This window comes from Nothoprocta perdicaria, unplaced genomic scaffold, assembly GCF_003342845.1.
Source record: "Nothoprocta perdicaria isolate Ctin4 unplaced genomic scaffold, notPer1 scaffold_213, whole genome shotgun sequence".
Taxonomy (NCBI): domain Eukaryota; kingdom Metazoa; phylum Chordata; class Aves; order Tinamiformes; family Tinamidae; genus Nothoprocta; species Nothoprocta perdicaria.
The window spans coordinates 765,683-786,898 of NW_020455350.1; the positions used below are offsets into that span (position 1 = coordinate 765,683).

The 21,216-nt window shown below is 43.9% G+C and overlaps 1 protein-coding gene across 5 annotated transcripts in view; it reads right to left on the bottom strand.

Moving 5' to 3' along the window:
* Positions 1-21,216, bottom strand: part of SIPA1L1 (signal induced proliferation associated 1 like 1) — a 165,022-nt gene that overhangs the window by 112,345 nt on the left and 31,461 nt on the right. For 2 of the 5 annotated variants that reach the window (XM_026038594.1, XM_026038595.1), the window contains exon 3: positions 2,361-2,433. The exons of 1 other annotated variant lie outside the window; for it this stretch is intronic. The gene's annotated coding sequence lies outside the window, so the exon portion shown is untranslated. Of the gene's footprint in view, positions 1-2,360; positions 2,434-14,427; positions 14,503-15,870; positions 15,979-21,216 lie in introns of those variants that run through there. 2 more of the 5 variants (XM_026038596.1, XM_026038597.1) reach the window with 2 other exon arrangements.

Consider the following 21,216-nt stretch of genomic DNA (forward strand, 5'->3'; position numbering starts at 1 on the left):
GTAGGTGCCAGAAGAAGATAAAACCACGCGAAGCTGCTCTCTGCAGTGACGCCACGGCTCACGGCCCGGGCTGCAGATAAGAGCCAACAGCTACAGACCTGTCCTGCATCCGCCGGCGAGCCCTCGCGGGGCTCCCTCACAGGCAGCACTGCTGGGCTAGACGCAGCTTTCACCTGACCAGACCTACAGTTATCTAACCATAACACCTGAATTCCGGCTGAAAGACAACACGCGTTTTCTTCAGGGCAAAAATATTTAATAGCTACAGCCTTCCCCTGCTCTCACCTCTTGTTTTTTTTTTCCACGCTCCCAAATCTACCCCTAGTCCCCCCTTTAAAGCCAAGGAGCGAAGCGAGGAGCAGAGATGTGCAAGGAACGCGCTGTGCGCCTGTCCCTCCTCCCTCCCTCCCTGGCACGCAAGGTTGAAGGAATGCAGTGAACTTGTGATTCTAAATTAATCCCAGCCGGGAAGGCGCTCCGTCCCAGCCGCTTGCAGCTCTTCCTCTTGCAAACAACCCCTCCCAGCAGCCTGTCCTCGTCAGGAAGGCCAGGCTAAAGCAGCAACCGCTCCTTCCCGGCGGCAGGAACGGCCGCGTGGGCAAGGCTGGATCCTTGGCGATGCTCCGGCCCCAGCATCCTGCTAGGGATGCCAGGGGGCCAGGGTAATTGCGCGGTCTCCTTGTCCAGGCTCAGCCTAGGCCTCTGCTTTCCTAGTGACCTCTGTTGTCACTGCCACACACCTTTGCTCATCTGCTGGGGCTCGCACAACTTCCCCCTCGCCAGTTATCCTTCATTTCTAACATCTATAATAATAAACATCAATTGATAAATACATAATGAAAAATAATTAACACAAACAGGCCACCGGAGCACACCTCAAAACAGCATCTGATTCTACCAGTTTCCCAGCGTTGGCATCTTAAGTTTGACCACTCGGAAGATATTCTCCTTTCGCAGACTTTCCAAGCTGCACAGATTCAAAAACCTAGAATTTAAGCAAAACATCCTCCATCTCCATTTCCATTCCCTCTGGGGACGTGCAGGCACAGGAGAGCCTGGAGCTCAGCTGACAACAAGACACTGCGCTTACTCCTGAAAAAGAATTGCCATTCATAAAAGCAAAGCTGAGTTTTCTGCAATCCTGTGTATCTGGGAAATCATTTGCAACTTCTGCAAGTTGCAGATTTAGTTGAAAATTCAATAGTTACTTATATACATTAAAAAAAAAAAGGCAAACAAAATAATTAAGATATTGCTATTAAGGGTCAATCAGTGAATAGATTAGGACAGATTGCAGAAATTCATCTAAAATTATATACAAGAGCCATAAGACTAGAGACCAACATGTGAAAAAAGTGTATGAGTGAAGATGAACAAGAAACGTGTCTCCTGTGTTACTACAATTCTAAAACCATACGGCAACATTCACTGTGTACATTGTGTTGTGTATATAGATGTATGCTATGTTATACACACATAATGCCTCATGCTGACGGGATCTGTAACCGTCTAGTAGACTCAGACCTTTCTCTTTCATCAAATGGAGCAGAGGTAGGTTGTGGTCTTGCATTATACATAAGCAGGAGCACAATTAGACTGAAAAGCAAGCTGATCTTCTCTGATCTCAAGTGAAAAGTGTGAGCTCTGATCTTGGCAGGTGACAGCTTCGTGCATCACGACTTACTAGTTGGCTTCCTTGAACCTGCAAAGATCACAACACCCAGCTGTGGCTGATCTTATGCAATACGCTAATGTTTCAAAAAGGAAGAATATCAAATAAGAGAACAAAGCAGTTGCATTGCTCCTCTGCTTGGCACAGAGAAACTGATTCAGTTCTTGCTTTCATAGTTCAACAAGGATGCTGAAAAAATATGGAGAAAAAAACAATTCAAATGTCTATAGAACTAGGAGAATAAGAGAAGGTATGATGCTGCTATGTGCACAGCATGGGAAGGAACCTGATCTTTAATCTAGCAAAGGAATGACTCAATGACTGGAAACTACACATAAACAAAATCAGATAAGAAATGAGGCCTCTTTTGTTTTCAGAGTTTGATTCTCTTAAGAATTGCTCATTTCCAAATTCACAAAGTGTTTTTATTGAAACTGGATGTTTTCCAAACAAATGCTCTATTTCAGCTCTGCCTCAGATGTCAAATCAGAAAACCCAGTGGTCAAGGCAGTTATAACAAACATGATGCCAGAACACTTGACAAGGGAATCTGGCATTTTCGCTTTACAGAAGAACCCGAGGCAGAGTCAAAGGCAGCACAGTGATGAGGTTCACAGGGCCCAGGTACAATTATGCCGCTCTATGGTCCCTTCTGGCTTTAAAAACATGCGTCAGTCCATGAACTTACTTTTCCTTCTGTTTCACACATCCCACTTCTGTTCAGTATCATGAAGATTTAACAGCAAATTCTCTTCTCAAACCTGCAAAAAAAAGAAAAACAATTACCTGCAGAAATCTGTTGCTACTGAAATTTAAGCAGCACAGCGCAATATCCTTCAATATCAGTACACACACCGAACCAGAGAAACTCAGCAGATGAGGGTTGACAATATATTGCTAACCAGTGCCACAGAATGTTAATACATTAATATCAATCACAGAAAACACCACATTTCGTAATCAAGGTATCTTTGTAATCATACACAGTATTAAGTAATACTACATAGTACATTTTAAAGGTAAAAACTAGGGAAAACTCCAACAGTACAGTGTATGTATTTTATCTACCAATAGCTCTCCACACATACAGAAGCTATAGAACTTAATGTAAAATGAAGTTTTACAAAATTTCAATTTCCATGGCTGCCCCGGCAGCTGAAGTCTCAGTCACTGGTACAAGGCAGTGACGGCTGTATAGACCCGCTTCCCCCCCACCCCCCAACAAAGAGAAGACCAAAATTATCATCATCTAGACCTTCTTTTCATCCAGTTTTAGTTTCTGTATAAGAATGTAATTCTTTCAAGTCGCATGTGCAATGAGAAGAGGATAGACTCCATGATCACCCACTAATATTTAACAGGCATATTTTGCTATTAAGAACATGATTCAGTTTTGTTGCAACTGTTCTCAAGTTCTACAGCACATTACTTACTCTCCCTGCAGCATATTAACTCCTGGCAATTCTCTGCACTGTTTCTCAACATAAAAGAAGGTAAAAAAAAATACACCATGTACCTTCTGTTTCTTTTCTATAGAAAGATAACAACAGTGGGTAGCATCTCAGCATTCGGACACACAGTTATTATGGAAGATGATCACTAAGTTGAGGGGATTATGGATCAATGAGAGCCTCTAACATCCTCTTCCCTTTCTCCTCCTCCCCACAGGTCGGTGCGTGCAAACACGGACACACACACGTGCTCCCCAAGCACCATCCCTCCTTTGGGCAGCGCTGGAAACTGTAATTACAGGGGTTATTCCTAGTTTTCTTTGGCAACCTCGGTGGGAAAAGATTGAAGTACAAACATGCACAACACCAACAACAGAAACCCTTTGTACAGCTACCAGCTAAACCCCAGGAAAATTTCTATGGAGAGGAGAAAACTACAAAATAAAAAATAATGAACAGAATTTTGTCCACTTTCTACTGTCATTTCACAAAGAGTTTTCCATACAGCTGCTGACTCCCATGTTAGGGAGCTCTTAAACATACCCCTGTGAAAGAACAAGCATCACCGAGACAAAATCTGCCCCCTCCGCTCCAGGCTTCACTACCCCAGATGAAAGAAACCACGGGACTTTAGTCTGTCAACAGGAAAGATTAGTACAGATAAACCAGGGACTTCAAGCACTTTCCTACAAAATATAACTTTAAGGTCAACAGTAGCCACTTAACCACACTGACCATCCCCTTCCGCTTTCCTCCCTTCAGCCCTTTTCAAGAGCAGGTCAAGGAGAAACAAGGAGCCTCCCAGTAAGATGCAGGCAGAATTTGAGAAATTTCATCTCATCAGTATTAAAAAAGTTATATGCTTCATTAAAAAAAGGAGAATACAACAAAATTTTAAGTTAATGCTGTGGAACATCTTGTACCTAAATAACATATGTTATTATCCATTTTTTAAAACAGACAATAGTTAGCTTTATTGGAGCACGTTGCTTTGACTAAAGATTGCCTGCTACTGTGATTATGCTTTACCAGGAGGTTTAACTGCCACCCATAAAGCTTGTTCACTAATATTAATAAGAAAAAGACTGAGCCTCCAGGAACACAGCTCGGGAAACACCTTGGAACTACTCATGAAACAAACTCAGTTTGAAATTAATGTTTGATAGAGAGATCTGCTAAGAGCCCAAGAGCTTGAATGCAAAGATGTGAAGCAAAATAAGAAAAATGAAAAGGGAAAAAAAAAAAAAAAAAAAGCAGCCAACTCTCCTGGGAAACAATTCCAGCCAATGAACAAGGATTGCACGTGTGTCTGCTGTGCTACAACTTGGTGACACTGTCACTGGTGAAACTAGGTTAATTGCATGGACATCATGCCATCGTTGATGGAAAATGTGACACAGCCAAACTGCAGGCGCCAGAAGCAGCAGGGAAAAATCTATTCCTTTACTTTCCACCATCAAGTTAGGTTAACTGCTATGAAACTGCTTTCATTTCCTCACTCCAGCAACCCTAACTTGCTGCCAGTTCCATGCCCCACTATGCAGGGCTTAGGATCAAAATTAGTCTCTTGAGATCAAAAACCTCAAAAATACTTTTTGTGGTATAGAAGAGATGGACATAAAACTGCATTGTGGTTTAGTCCATGGAGGTGATCCACCTGAAAGTTAATCTACCTGTGCCTACCCCTGGGGAGAAGAGAAATAATAAAACTACAAGTCCATTAAAGAGCCATCCCACAGGAAAAGCTGCTGCTGCTGCTGCAAAGGGGCAGGCCCTGGTACTCTGGCACGTGCTGAGTGTAGCCACTGCTTTCGGGCACGCCAACCAACACCAGGGACCAGCCGGAAAAGCCATCTCACCCCTTGAGTGCAATCTCCTTCCTGGAAAGGGTTCGTTTCCTTCCTGGAAAAGGGCTCTCTGCCAGCGCTCGGAGCTGCCCCGGCAGACACTGAACCTGCTGCAGTGTCGCACGCGCGGCCCGAGCGCCAGCCACCACGTCAGGGCTGCTCTGGCGGCCCGCGCGCCGCTCCGCAGGCCGGCCGCGAGGCAGCACGAAAACCACCCTGACCTGCAGCACGGCGGCCCTTCCTCTTCGCTGCTCAGCAGAGAGCTGATCACACGCTGAACATAAGGGAAAGCACGAGGGAAGTTATCCTAAGCCACCAACTGCGGCCCTCTAAGGGGGGGGACTCCAAGAGGAGCAAGGAAAAATACAAGTTTCCAAGGTGGCATTTCCTGCCTTACCATGCTTTGTGATAAAATGTGTTGCTTCAGCACTAGCCACGGCACCTGACCTCCGCCTTTGCTGCAAAAGGTTTGTGTCCAGAGATGGCAGGAGGCCCCCAAAATGAGACTGGGGAGGTGCGGGGATCCACAAAGACTCATCCCACGTTCCCCACGTTTTGCTCTAAGGATCATTTGGCGGTCTCCAACATCACGAGCTGGCTCATTGTGACTCCCCCAACAACGTTACGAGAAGGGGTTCAAAATTCAGTCGATTCCAGTGCTCTCACCGCCACCACCATCTCTAACAAGTGCCAGGCAGCCTTAACAACATAGCTCAAAAAAGTATTTATAGTCTTTCTCCATTTAAGCAATTAATGATCCAGTCTTGAGGGTCATCTGATCCCAAGTTAGGTTTAGATTTGTTTACAAAAAAGGGGTTCAATTAAGCCCTTTGGAAAAAAGGTGCATCATCAAAAGAGATGCATTAAAAATAACGAGCAAGCAGGACAAAAGCACTTCCTAAAAAGCACAGAAAACTCAACTCATTTCAAACGCAATGTAATATTCTAGGAAGAATTGTATTTTAAGCTTCATATTAGCAATAAACTGAGCCTGTCTCTTTTAGACAGAAAAATGTTTTAAGTTTGCAGTGGAAAATTTTGATTCCAGCTCACTCTAATGAAGAGGGCAAAAGGTTTAAAATATTTCTGACACTTGGGCGATTGCACTACTTCGTTTTTGGAAACAGTCATTTGGGCAGCAGGTGAATAAGTAATTTCCCCAGGTGGTGGCCTTCTGTTCCAGAAAAATTGTGCTCATTTTCATTAGGGCTAAATTCTTTGCCCATTCAACCAGTACTGCGACGCATCATAATTCTGAATCAGGACTCTCCATTTTCCTTTCCTTGGGTGTTAAATTACAGGCCTGCTGTGTAAAGACATTTTTTTTCTCCTTTTTTCCCCCTTCAAGACTGCCTGTGAAGCTCCATTGTGATTGGGAAGGCCGCCTACACAGCCAAGCAAGCGAAGGAAGAGGGGAAACACACACACACACACACACACACACACACTCGCAGAGCTGCAAACACACTGGTGTGGGCGTGCAAAAGCAGGAGGGAAGAGCCAGCTTCTCCTGAAAAGGGCCCTTCTCCTACAGCACCCTTGAAAGGACCAAAATGCATTACTCGAGGAGAATCCAAAGGGTTATTTTGCACTTGGAAGCAGATGCCAATGCAGGGTCACAGCAGCCACCCGGAGAGCCCTTGCAGTTTCTCTCGCCCATCTCGGGAGCCTCCTGGCTGAGCAAGGACGAGCGTCTCCCCAGCGTCCCGCAGCACTCTCGAAGCTGCTCCCGCAGAGCGGCAACTCACCCATTCACAGCTTTAGACATCTCCTGTAATTAATAACATTAGTAAGCTTTGAAATTTTGTCTAAAGCCTTCTTAAAAAGAAGAAAAAAAAAAAGAGAGAGAGGAGGAAAGAACATTCCATGCAGCTCCTGCCAAATATCTTATTTCTAGAAGCTAGGAAGCCGCAGCATTCATTCGCTGTGGAATTTAATAGAGCTCAAAACTCGCCTGAACAGCAGGCTATAAAAAGGTATTAGAGGCTTCTCAAAGACATACATTTAAAAAATAATTTTCTCCTCTAGCCTACACAGCCTCCAGCCTATTCATCTCCCAAGGAAAGCAGGGGCCTTTCAAGGCTCCATGAAGAACATCCTCCTCAGTCTTCTCTGGGAAGACAACAGCTATGCGGATCAGACTTTGTAAACAGCAAGCTACAAAAGCCCTTTCGTGCCATCATAAAGCTATGGATATGTTTTAATGGGTCTGTCTTTTCCTCCATAAGAAAAAAAGACAAAAGGCTTTTGACGCAAGTGCGTTAGCTGATTATTACTTTAATCACTAGCGCAGGAACAAAGGCAACCAGGACAAGTCTCACCCATGGATCTCAAGAGGAGGAGACCAAAGGGAGGCGAGAACCCTGGTGCTCCCAGGCCTCTGGACACCAACTCGCAGTGCTGACCGGCTGGGCCCGCGGGAGCGGCTGCCCGGGCTCCTGGGTGCTGAGCACAGAGCCCCACTGCCGAGAAGCTCCTCATGGTCACCAGGAACAGCCCCAGGACGCTGCCGAGAAGCTCGTCACGGTCACCAGGACCAGTCCCAGGAGGCCAGGCAGGAGGGAAGGAGGAGGCGCCAGAGGGACATACCAAGCTCACCAGCACCAGAAACGTACAAAAGCAGCATCTGAAGCAACCAATATGAAACCAGACCACAACGGAGAGAAGGGATAACTCAAGGCAGAGCCAAGTACAAACAAACAAGGATGCACAAAGTAGTGAAGATGGAAATTCCAAAGCTTAAGATACCATTAATCATTGTAATAACAGAAAACGTGTGGACTACTAAATAGCCACCCTGACTTTTACCTTACTCTGCCCACCAATACCTTTATGGCATGATAAAATACCTTTTGAAACACTAAAATCGCCCTTCTGTATATTACACATCTATAGTTCTAATAGACCAAAAAAATAAAAACTCGTTACACAACCAATGAATCACATACATAGAATTTACATCCTAAAAAGGCATATGTGCAGCTTTGTCAAGCTAAAGAATCTTTGCTTCAAGAATTTCTGCCAAAATAACTAGATTTGTTGCATTCTTCCTTAAATTTCATTTTTACAGAAAACTTAAGATTTGGGTCTTGTTGAGGTCCTATAGAACAACCCAATGGCAATGCTAAAGACTGCCTTTTATCTATAGGTTCTAAGATCTCCAACTAGACCGAGATTACTGGGAATAAAAAAAACCCTGTAACAGCTCTAACGGTTATCAAAGGACAACCTCAAAATGCAGACGGAGAATATATATGTTTTGCTTCTCAGACACTAAGAACCCCAAAAAACTCTTCACGGGGATTCTGCTAATGAAGAAGAATGCTCAACTACTGAAGCCTTCATTTACCTTCTGTGCAACAGCAATACAGAGAGAGACGTAAAACTGCCTTTCAAACTTCAACTGAATTCCAAACTTCTTTTGGAATGGGGGGGATTTATATGGGATGGGGGTAGGAATCTGATAGAGGTTGATATGCAAGTACCGTTGGCATAATTGCAGCATTAGTCAAAATCCGTAGCACTGCATTTGGTTCCACAGTTACTTTGGTGCCCTGTCAACAGGGGTCTGTCTCATTAATTCTTGACATTCTTGCAGTTTTTCCTAACAGCAGGAACGGAACAAAGTTGCATTTCATTTCCAAACCTTATTCTAAATATATAATTTCCCCAACAGCCTTTTAGTGCAGAAAGCTGTACCCTTGCCCAACTGCTCACAAGCACCGTTTGGTTCTTCTAGCCAAGTGATGCAGTGCAGTACAAACAGCTTCCCATTTACCGTGAACACAATTTCACATGGGCCAAGTAAAAACATCTGTACCAAGAAGATATCACTCACTTGAAAGAGCTTCTCATCTATGAGGCAACACTTTCGCCTGGTACCGAGCTGAAATGCCAAGGAAATCACAGAAGGTAACCATGAAAATGTTCCTAGAGCCTCTCAAGTTCCTAGAGTTAACCTTGTGTCACACAACCGATAACCTGCCTGGGGCAGAAAATGCTGGAAGAAGGAGGGGAAGCAACAAGCTGAGCAAAACTTTGCAAATTCATCCCTTGAAAGGTCATTACTTTCCCATTTTGCTTTTATTTTTCATGTGTTACTTCAAATCATTTGGCTTCCGTTAAAGTAAGACGAGAACTGAGGTGGCAGCTCTACTGAGGTACCAGGGGTTTTTGTTTTAATTCTTTTTCCTTCAGAACAGAGGGAGCACAGTAGAAAACATCACCCTTAGAAAGCTTTCTATTGAGAAGAGTTCAAAGGCCTTTTGACGATAGGGTAACCATCATTACACCAAATGCAAAGGGAAATTAAAGCAAGAAAAACTGCTTTAAGTTGACCGGAGTCAGAACTTAATCCGACTCCTGGCCCTCCTGGTGCAGCACCAGGACTCCTCTTCACATGAGCACTTCCACCACCGTCTGTCAGTGCACACCAGAAGTGTATGCATGGCATATGTATGGCCATACATCTGTAATAAAAGCACATTTCACAATAAAAATTGATATCAGAATCTATCACCTGTTAAATTCACTTTAAAAGCCCGCTTAGCTACTATTGCACAATACATCAAAGTATATTTAAAAGCAGCACTGTTGAACAGAACTTATCCAGTCTTACAAAGCTTGAAAAGTGACTCAAACTTTTAAGAAATCCTAATAACCCCTAGAGTTTTGCACTTTATAAATAGTATTTTTCCATCCTTAATTCAAATTTGAATTATAAGAGATAGATGTGAGAATTCTTTAGCTGCAGAGTTTTTCCACATCCACAAGGAAATTTCTGCTTCCCTGTGTTACAAGTCTTCCATCCAGAAAAACATAAAAACATTCAACCATCCTATCTATAAAGACAAAGGAAAATTCCTTCTTTCCATCCTGCTAAGTCAGATAAATAGAAATAATTCAAGGCACTCTCCCTGGCCATATCTGAAATTTCTGGTTTTCAGTAGAGAACATCTTTTATACTTGCATTCCACAGGAGCAGTCCATATGCAATTCCATAAATCACAAATGTGTTGCATTTCCATGACACTTACTTGGCCAATTTGGTCATTTCAATTGGGGTGGGCTTTTCTCTGTTCATTCAAGGAATTTAATGTTCTTTGCCAATCAAAGAAAAAAAAAAAAGACCTTTTTGCTTGTTTCTCAGGAAAATTACAAACTATTTTTCACTCTTCTCTGCAGACAGTCCATGTACCAGCATTTCAAAATATACTGCCCTGTAAACATTTCAGATATGCTCATTGGCACTTGATCGTGATATCTTCAATTGGCAATTGATCAGCAGATGAGTGAACAAAAAGCATCTGTATCTCTTCTTAGAAAGCACCAATATACAGAACACATGAAAAAATATAAAGAATTTATTGAAAACTGACCTAGTCTAGCAATTTGTCCACAAGTCTAAGACCTTTGCATAATTTAGACAAGCAAATTTACTTGTCTCTTCTGTAATTTTACTGTTACTGAACATAATATTTACTTTACAGAGTCAGAATGATTAATTTTCATGGAGAGACTGAACTTCAGAAAAACAAGTCATTTCCAAGAGTATTACCAAAATTATAAGAAGTAAACTCAGTGCTAATATAACTTCTCTAGAACTACAAGCCTAGCCACAAGCAGCATCAGACTCTTCAATGTAGATTCTTATGTGAACAGACGCGTTTTAGTATCTGTCTCAATTCTTGTCCAATCTGAAGTTGCAGCAGTTTTATTAATAAAATGAGATGTAACATTCTGAGAATTTGGTCTTCGTTTATCCCTGAGGAGAATGAAAAGAAAGTTACAGAACACTCTGAAGATATGAATTTTAATAAACTCAAATCGAAAGAGAAATGTAAGAAAGTACTTTCTGAACCCAGAGATTTAGTTAACCGTTAAAGATTCATGAAAGTCTATTCCTAGTTTTAAGTGTTCAACCGAAGGCTCTCCAAACCATCTAGCTACCTTCCACATATTACCTTATTATTGAAATGCTCGCTCGTATGGAACCGGTTTCTTAATCAAATATACTCTGCAATTGGATATTTCCACTAAAAAAGAGAAGTTTCACTAGACTTACGACAGGCTGAAGAGTTCAAATGTAAAAAGACACTTGGTGAGTCGGCACAAAAATTGTACCCTTCACAAAGGAGCACTTTCCAAGAAACCGCATAACTCGTGTAATATCTTATTCCCTGGTCTACTTGAGTTATTGTCCATCAAAGTCAAGAATACACAGAAACAAACCTTTGTTTGCTTTCCTACACCCCCAGGGCGGAACATGACTCTTCTTCTAAATAAAAGCCTTGAGAAAAGCCCGTTCTAGTGATTCATTTAAATAAACATGCCAGAAAAGGTTTACATTCCACCAGCTGAACTTGGCAAAAATAAAGAAAAAGGGCGACTATCAATCTTGGAGGAAATTAACCTGTTATTCTTTCATTTTTCCATTAACAGTACTGGTCTAAAAAGGTATTAGTCAAAAAAATCCCTTACTGAACTATGCTACCAGAAGCACTACAAATTAGTTACTAGATGGAACCTATGGACTCCACGTGACTCTTACATACCTTGAACACCTAAATATACACACACACAAACACACACACACGTCCCTTCAAGTTGTCTAGTGTCTTATATTTAACAAAAACACAGATGTGGTCACAAATAATCACACTCTCTGAGATACTGTCCACTTTATTTCTGCCCAAGAAGCTTGCATGTATGCCTGTAGTGAAACAGCATAAGCAGGGCTGAAAATTTTTTCAAAAAGCAAGATTAACTTTAAAAAACAGCGTCTTGGGAATGTGCAAAGAGAACTTTAGGCAGTGCCTTAGAAATAAGAAAATACTTCAAAGAACAAAAAAAAAAAAAAGAGTCTCAGCTTTATGGTAGCCATTTGAATCAAGAACCCAACATATTTTTATTTTTCTCGTACATTTGGACTTAAAACTGAAAATCTGCAAGGCTACTCTATGATTCTTAATCTCCATCAACAGTGCCCAACAACAGCCTAAGGCAGGTCTTACATTATTGTATTATTAAATGTTTGTAATGACAACCTGACAGCGCCTTTACAACAACCACGTGACGCTCAGCTGCTGCTGGCATTAGGAAAACCACACGAGGGAAACAGCAGTTGATTTAGGTGACAGTGATTCCTGAAACATCCCACCAAGGATGTGCAGAAGCCCTTGTGCCTGCTCATGGTTATCTTTCCTCGGGAGCACTGCTGTTGAGCCTGGTTGCTCCTCATTTGTGCCGATATCCTCATTCGTATGTAAAACTGATCTGCCAAACCAGTTCTCAGGCCAAGTGGTTATCTAGCAACTGCACACAAAAACAACCTGCTGAAACTACTCCATTTCAAATGCTGGGGCACCACACCAGTATCAGGATGATCTACTCAAAGGTATTTGTAATCCACAGCAAAGTGATCCATCATCCTACATATCATTTAAATGTTATCCTACAGAATACTAAACACTTGGAAGTTTTTATTAAGTGAATAAGCAGAGGCAAGGGAAGTTTTGAGTCCAGAGATGGGCATTTTCATGACATTTCTGAGGGTACCACACACTCAGAATAATGATGGCCTAAGAGGACTTCCCATTGCTAGGGTTTCAACAACCACGGTCACCTAAAGCTGAATTATTCAGAAAAGAGCACTCCATCACGTATTTCCATATGGAAATATGCAAATTTGCCGAGCCATGGGACTTGGCACACAACCACAATCATCTTGTTTATGCCACCCTGTACAGACAGATGGATCTTCAGCACATTTGTATGGATTTTATACAGATTACAGTGTAACCAACCCATCCAGAAATCAGATATTTTATATTTACCCAAAACATTTATTTACCTTTTATCAGATATTTGATAAATCTGATATTATTTAATCAGATATTTGATATTTACCAAAACAAAAGGTTCATCTACCACACCGCTCATTCCAGCCCTCACATCCCAACAGGATCTTGATTTACAGCCTCAGATCATTTTAAATGCTGAACTACCTGAATCTCACAGGTCTCTATCTGAACCACCCGAAATCTCCCAGGCATTCCCTGCAGCCCCCACAATTCCCTGTATTTCTCAAATTCCTTGGCATTCTGAAACATCTTGGTATCAGTCAAGGAAAAGGAAGGATCCTTTCCACCCTACCCGGACTCGGTACCAGTTTGTTGCCAACCGTAACAAACCTCTTCTACTACCAAGCTGCCCTCAAAATTCAGCCTCCCTTTACATGCTCTCTCCAGAACCGACCTTCCTTCCCCGAGAGCGCTCTCCCATGCCCAGGGAATGCTGTTCCACTACGAAGCACAGGAATGCTATTCCACTGCGAAGAGGCCTGGACCAGGAAAAGCGCAAAGCGAAGTCACTACCCCAACCTGTTCCACCCGGGAGAGCCTGCATGCACAGACTGAGCACTATGCCACCCGTCCTCACCCGGGCACGCCTCAGTGCTGTGCTTCACAAGTTACTGAAAATACGTCTTATTATGCTGCAAATCACATCTTAACCGACAACGCATCGTAATCCCAGAAAAAATATTACAGTCCATATGAAATCAGTGCATCAGGAAAAAGCACAGTCGTGATTGCAAACACCAGAGGGAAATGAAGGATGTTAGTACTAAACAACCCAAACACTCCTTCAAATAGAAGAGAAAAAGAAAATGAGATCAGTGACGTCAACACTGCAGCAGCCCTGAGCGTGACCTGTCTTTAAACTTCCCTCCCCGTGTCGAGCGGCTGGAGAAGCAGGAAGCGCCTGGCACACTCGGCAGGGCCTGGGAAGAGCCGATCCCCCAAGCTAGGCAAATGCAAACTGCATTATTCCGGGGCAGCCTCTGCCTCCAGAAAGCCAGTGCTCGGTGCAACGGAAGGCTATTTGGCTGTATCGTAACGGACACAAAATAAATCTGGCTGTCGAGAGACTCTTAGGAGAACGCTGCTCTTGATCGCTGTGCCGGCGCGCGCGGCACGATCGCCACACGCAAACACCATCAGTCCCGGGACGAGTCGCGTTCAAAGGTCCCCAGCAAAACCTGTAACCGTGGCTAATTCCGGAGCAAGGCGGCAGGAAAGGGAAAAGGGCAGGATGCCCAAAGCCTTCCATTTAGAGCTTGCTGGCTAAAGCCTGCTCTCTATTACCAAAGTTTTGGTGAACTTCAAAAGAGCTATGAAAACGCTCTTAAATTTGAGAAATAAACCAATGCTTTCAAATAAAACTACTGTTAGCTATGGGTGTTAGGGTTTTTTTTTTTTAATATATCACAGAACAAAAAACAGAACAACAATATATCACAGAACAAATACATATTCACAGAACAAATACAACAATGGATCGGTTACAGAAGGACTTGGCTGCTGCCTTTTTGTTTTTGAAAACTTTCTGTTTAGCAGTAAATACACCTATCATGGGATATCTACCTTCAGACAAGCCCTCAAAGAAAGGGTCCTACCTTCCTGCTCCTTCCTTGCAGACAGGAGCTGGCAGACGGTCAAGAGGATGTTTACAAAAATAAAGGATGTTTATTGGTCTTCGTAGGCTAAATTCCAAGATGTTGGTACCTTAATAAAAACATTTGACAATGCCTTTTAGCAGTCAAAATACTGAACTTTCATTAGAATTATCAGAATACCTTATTAGAAAATCAGAATCCTGTGATCACCTCCACAAAGGTGCCTGCTTATACACATCTGTGTGTAAACCCTCAACACAAGCTTCATTCAGCCTCTGTTGCATTTAAGCTTGGCTTTAATGCATAGTAATTTCCAGTCCTGGCATTGACTTTTGGAGTAAATAATCAAAGACTGGCAAGTTTGGGAACAAGAATATTGACAGATAATGGTCACCTTCATATGGTCATTTTGACTAAATATTCTTTTAAAGACGAAAGAAGAGAGTTTTGGTAAATTGTTAACAAACAGGTGATACGCAGACTGGCATAAGCTTTAGGACTCCAACAGCAGAAAAACAAAAGCTGCAGCAGCCTATTAGCTTTCCACGGGTTACACAAGACACCGTCCAACATGAAAGCCCGGGATTAATCCACGTTCCACACGTAATTTCCTTATTGCAGTCTCCAAACATTTCTCCTTGCCGCTCCGTTGCGAAAGAGCTGTGAGGATTTCATTGCAGACAGGGGCAGAGCGCGCGGGGCGTCGCGGAGGCCCCGCGCCCAGGCCCACAGGTGCCCCTGGGGCTCTCAACCCGCAGCCCAGCTCCATACATTTCATTATATAAACACAAGGGCATACATTACCAGCCATAAGATTGTGCTGAGGCCAAGTCTGTAGCATCGCAGTGGGAAAAGTACAGAGCCCATGAATGGGAAGGCTTTGCTTGGGTGCCCACGGGTGGGGTAAGGACTAACCCTGGCTTACTTTGGGTTCCCCTGTCCTGCTGAGCTTGCAGGCAGCCTGCAGGGTGGCTCGAGCTCTGCTCATATACATTTGTATGTGTATACATGCACACAGACACTTGGCCATCATTGTTACTCAGCCATGCTTTGTTTTGGGCTACTACATTTTAATAAGGTTGAAGCTGGCCTTCCAGTTGCTCACGGCAGGAGAGGAAGCACCTGAAGCAGGAAAGCAACCCAAACCAGACACGCACCACACCAAAGCCTGCATCCCCCAAAGGCTGCGCCTGCCTCCAGAGCTTGGGCAGGCGCACCCAGGCCTGACACACACAGCCCCAGCTTTGCCCTTCAGGGATAACTCTTCCAGCATAATTCCACAAATATTTTAGTGTGGAACAAGCAGGAGCTGCTGAAGAAAGTGGTTGTGTCTCTTCCCACCCACTCAAGCCTTTTATGTGCTGTCACAAGCGGCTCCTGTGGTGCGGGGCCAGACCAAGAGAGCCAACTCATTCAGAAGCAGAAAGTTCTTTTGCAGGTTACCTTTAACCAGAGGCAATTTCCAGGCAGGCTCCTTGCGTCACTCCCAGGGGGCTGGTGCCAGCAGGAAGAGACACGGGAAGTGCCGGGGAGTCTGAGCCCACAGTTTCTCTGCAGAAATGGAGTTAATTTAAGCTGGCTTGAAATTACCCAAGGAGCTACAATATTAACTGCCTACACTTCCGTGAGTTATTTTCCTGAGCTTCTGCTCCTGCTGAGAGCTGTTCTCACCTTAATGCCCAGCATTGCCTAAACAGGGCAATCAGTTGCAAACAGGATCCTCTTCCACCAAAGGCACATGGGGCCCTAACCCAAAACACCCACCGCACACCCCACCAAACCAGAGCCTGATCCAAGCACCTCAAACGGATCCGGCAGACCCCGATCCATGTGAAACCCAGTCAAACACGGGCACTTTGGTCAAAACCTTCAGAAGGCCGGGCCAGTCTGGGCTGCCAAGGGCAAGCGGGGCCGGTGCCCAGGCCACTTCACACACTGCAACACACTTTCAAGCTCATCCAGGTCCTACAAAATGTGATAGCCTGAGATTATTTGATTTGATCACCTTTGAAGGGACAGCTCACAAAACTGCATGCACTAAAGGCTTTTTGCTTTAAAAAAAAAGTTGCATTTCAGAGCCTTAAAATCAGTCTTCATTCATAAAAATATTTGTTTCATTTTGAGGTCATATTAATACATTTTTAAAAGAAACTCTGGAGAATAACATCATATATAGAAAGCCATGAGGATAACTTTTAAGGTATTTGGCAGCTTTTAAGGTATTCTGCAACTTTTAAGGTATTCTTAAATTCAGATTTGATTTTCAGTTCTGAGATGCTCCATCAGCAGCTGGTCCAAAAGAGGCTTCTTCTGGACTAAAAGCACAGTTGTCCCACACGTGCCGCATATTAACTGCAAACATTTCACATATTTTACTCCTGGGAAGAATTTCATGCTTTTAAAACAAGGGAAATCAAAATAGTGTTCGGGATTTTTAATTTTCTCTGACCTGGCAAGGATAACTAGTACACTTCTCACTGGGTACAGTTTTTACTGATTGAAATGCCACTAATTTCCCTGTGGACCAAAGCAGAGCTTATCGAATGACTACTATGCCCTGAGGAGGCCATGAATTATTAGTGGTACAGAGGGATCTAATCCCATATTGCTAGAGGAGCATCCGTGATGTCCATGAACTGCAATTCGCTGCAGACCAGTTCAACGTTATCACTGATGTTGCCAAGGACAGGCAGATCACAGAGGTGCCAGGTAGGTTCCTGCTTGAAAACACACAGGTCTCAACAAAAGGGAAAGTTTCCATGCAATTACCATCCTGCCAATCCCCTACTGTCAATCCCTAGTATCTGAAAGGCATCATTAGCCCTGAAGTGCGCTCTTTTAAAGGCTCATTTGGCTTTCAAAGGGAAGGAAATTTATCCATAAGATTTTACAACAAATGATAGAAACAGTGGAGAACACTCCTGCTGCAGTATCAGATGAGGATGACCATCTAAGTAAATGATATTTCATCAGGGTACCAAAACTCTGGATTTTTCTCCCATGGGTCAAAACATATGCACATACACACACACACACACGTATATTTATCCAAGCTTACTACAAGAAAGAGAAAGACAAGACATCGGGTGTTTTGGAAAAATGAAGAAAAAGGAAAGAAACATCAAAAAAGCGATGTTTTCCTATTTCAAGGTTATAACAATACAGGAACGTAAGGAATTTGAAAGCATTCTGTTAGTATGGTCAACTGCAAGTTTATGCTAGCAAAGAACAAAAGTTGCTGATAGGCGACCTCTATTTTAAAGAGCACGAGGGTGTACCAACAGTGAACACGACAGGTTTAGGCCAGTGACCTGCTAGTCCTTCAGCAGACATGAAGGGCACCCGGCCACCACAGGCACGGGGCAAGTGCAGGGAACTCTCCACTCCATCATTAGATGCAGTCCTGGGGAGAGAAGCCCAGGAAAGGAGCTTCCACAGATGAAACGCTCCCAAAGAACAGCTTGTAAGGCAAACTACCAGATCTCAGCAAAACCAGATCTCAGGGATGCTGGCCTGCCACCTTTCCTGCTCCTCCTGCACAAAACCATGAATAAAACACACAGAAAGCATTAAGAGTTCTCAAAAACTCTGACTTCTAAAATTTTCTACCTGGAAAAGTCTTAAGTAACACTTAACCCTTGAAAAACTGCCACTCTCTCAAAATCAAATATATAACACTTACTTTTACACAAATAGAACTTATTTTAAAAGAGCCCAGCAATGCTTAAGCTTCTGTTAATCTTAAGATTCCAGAACAATTCTGTTCATGGGAATGTTCCCACTGAAGTTAATGAGAGTGTTCACTAACTACACACACACCCACATGTTGCTACATTGAGAAACCAAAGCTGTCCTCAAGGTAGACATCTTCCCAGGGGAAAAAAAATGGATTTCAGTGCCTTCTGCATGATCCTAAAACTAGTGAACTGGGAAAGGAAATAAGAAATAACCAAATTTTATTTCCAAAACTGCCTCTGAACTGCCTCTGTGCTGCCTCTGAAAGGACACAAGTTATAATATTAATATCATGCATATCTTAACACATCCAGTTCATTCTAATACACTAAGTGTTCTACGTTTTCAATAGCACTTCTGCTTTGCTGCTGCTGCCAAGTGTACAGGTAAAATAAAGTTTCTGCAAACCTGCATAAAGCGTAAAACATTTTACTGCAGCGAGACAAAGGAAGGGGGCATTTGTCAAATGAGAGCATCCCTGTTTGGGGGCAGCCCTAGATTCTCCTCACACACACCCCCATAAACACCTTATAGAACCCTAGGCATTTTTAACAATATCTCAGTGCTCCACTCAAGAAATTCTTCTGAGCTAAACCTGGAAGAAAAATGAGGACATTACTTTCTATCTAGCTACAAATCAGGTATTTTCAAGGAGAAACCGTAAGGTTTCTTGTCCCTTCCTCCAACTTCACTCACACTACACCAACATCACGGAATTCAGCTCCATCTGACAAGAAGGGACAGGAGAGAAGCAGCATCTGTGGGTCAGAGAAAAGCAGGCTCACAAAATTAGTTATGACCTTATTTATTTTGAATAAGGTATTGGAGGAAATTCCCCTGTCCCAAACATCCCACTGCATCACTATCAAAACATAGCAAGGTACTTGTACCAGAACATCAACATCATTTCACCATCCAACAAACAAGCACAAGTTACTCTGTAAAGAGCTAAAGGGAAACTGAAAGAGAAAGCTCAGAGTCAAAGAGCTACAGGATTCACTTCAGTCTATCACTTCCACCTGGAAGAGAGAGCACTTTGACAGCCCAGAAGCTCTGAATACCGTTTCACCAGGTCAGGGACATGTTAATGCATCCTAGGCTGCTCTTCGCTGAACTAAACTGATCATCCAGGCTACATAAACTAGATAGCAGGTGACAGGTACTAGACCAGGTAGGTACCAACCACTTGGTGATTGGACAAAGCCACTGACCTCTCAGCCATCGGCATAAGGTCCACACAGCCAAGAAACTGAGCTGCGTCCCCATCCAATAAATTTGGCTAACACTTTTATAGCATCTGAGGTATGTTGTCTGTTTTTCCCTCTTCGGGCAAGAAGTTTTGGGAACAGGAGATTAGCAAGTAAACAAATTGCAGAGGAAAGTGGCGGGTGTGGTGCAGGGAAGACATCACCCCATGAGGAGGCTCTGGATGAATGCTGCTCTTTCACAAGCCTCCTGACTCCGGGAGCCAACACAGAAGAGCTTTTTCACAGCAGCTGTTAGCGGAGAAATAGAGCAGGGAACATCACTTCCCCATCCAAATCTCCCCTGCCTCTCCCAGGTCAGCTGAAACAGCCACCCAAGCAAACACTCTATTATTTAGTAATAGTTGGCAAACCTCTCTTTCAAAGTTAATCTTATTAACTTTTATCATTAACAAAAGCTTCTTTCCCGTGATAACATGCTGCACTGGTGCCAGGTGTGTTCTCAGGGATAAGGAGAGGTCCAGGAGCAGAGCAGGAGGGAGGGTTAACACAGCCCCATGGGGACCAAGGGGGCAGCTCTGACTCATGGCTGTGCAGCTGCCCCTCTACATTTATCCCACCTCTTCTCCCTACCAGCAGCTACGTCCAAACTTGGATAAACAGAATTCAGATGAACGTCACTCCAGTTAATGCCATCACTGCTTTTTTTTTTTCCCCTTCTCTCCTCTTCTTCTATCCCAGAGGTTCAATTCTGAATTTTGCACTTCCTGCAGCCTCAAGCTGCACAGCCCGGGCAGCTGAGGGCAGAACAGAAGGGCTGCACCCGGGCTCCTCTCCCAATCCAAGCAGGCTCCGGCAGCAATCCGTGAAGGAGCCGCAACCCGTGGAGCCCTCACAGCTGCCCTGCAATGGGGCAACAGCGTTTGCCGGAGTGGCGCGCTCACCCTTGGAAATCTTCGGCTCGTGGAGAGGGAGAGGTGGGAAGCGGAGCCGGGTGCTCTCACAGCTCTGGGGAGAGCTCCCCCGGAAGCACAACACGAGGTACACCAAAAAGCAGACCTCAAATTAAACGTTTTGCAGCGGCGGCAGGCCCCGATATTCCAGGTAGCCCAAATCTCCCCGCAGCCCTGCCTTGCAACCTAGCCAGGAATCTACGCGGAGCGCGGCTTAAAGCAAACAAGTGACTCACCCCAATCACCATGTTCCCCGTTCCCCCAGACTGCCGTGCATTTCTGATCCCCTTCCTGCTCATGACAGAGAGCAAACAGGGCAGAGGGATGAATAAACACCACTCTGTGACCACAAATAAACCCAAGTCACAGGTCTCACTTTAAAAGGCAACACACGCATTTCTGAACAGATTTAAACACTTGATGCCTGCCAAGGCCCTCCCAAAACTCTCAGCAGCAAAATCCTTAAACCAGTATCTAGGCAAGGACTCCAGTGCTCAGACTACCAGCACCCAAGCGAGTGAAGGCAATGCACTTTGAGCGTGAGACCCAACAAGTAGACTAATTAATGTGGAAAATGAGCTTGATGATTCCACCAGTTTTAGACTCTTTGCGCACACAGTACTACAGAGCATCTTCACCAGCGCATGCCCCAGGACCCTGTCCCCAAGTTGGAGGAATTCTGCTCTCACCTATTCAGTAGTAATGACCGTAAATACACCCTTACTCTGCTCACACCAACATTACTCTGCTCTTCCTACTAATACTATGGCAGGTTTCATCCCTGGATGCTGTGCAGGTGTTTCCACCCGCCTCTGAAGGCACCTCTGGCTCCACTGCTGCCCTTGTACTGAGGAGCAGCCTCCTGGACCCGAGGTCATCTGCTAATTACAGCTAGC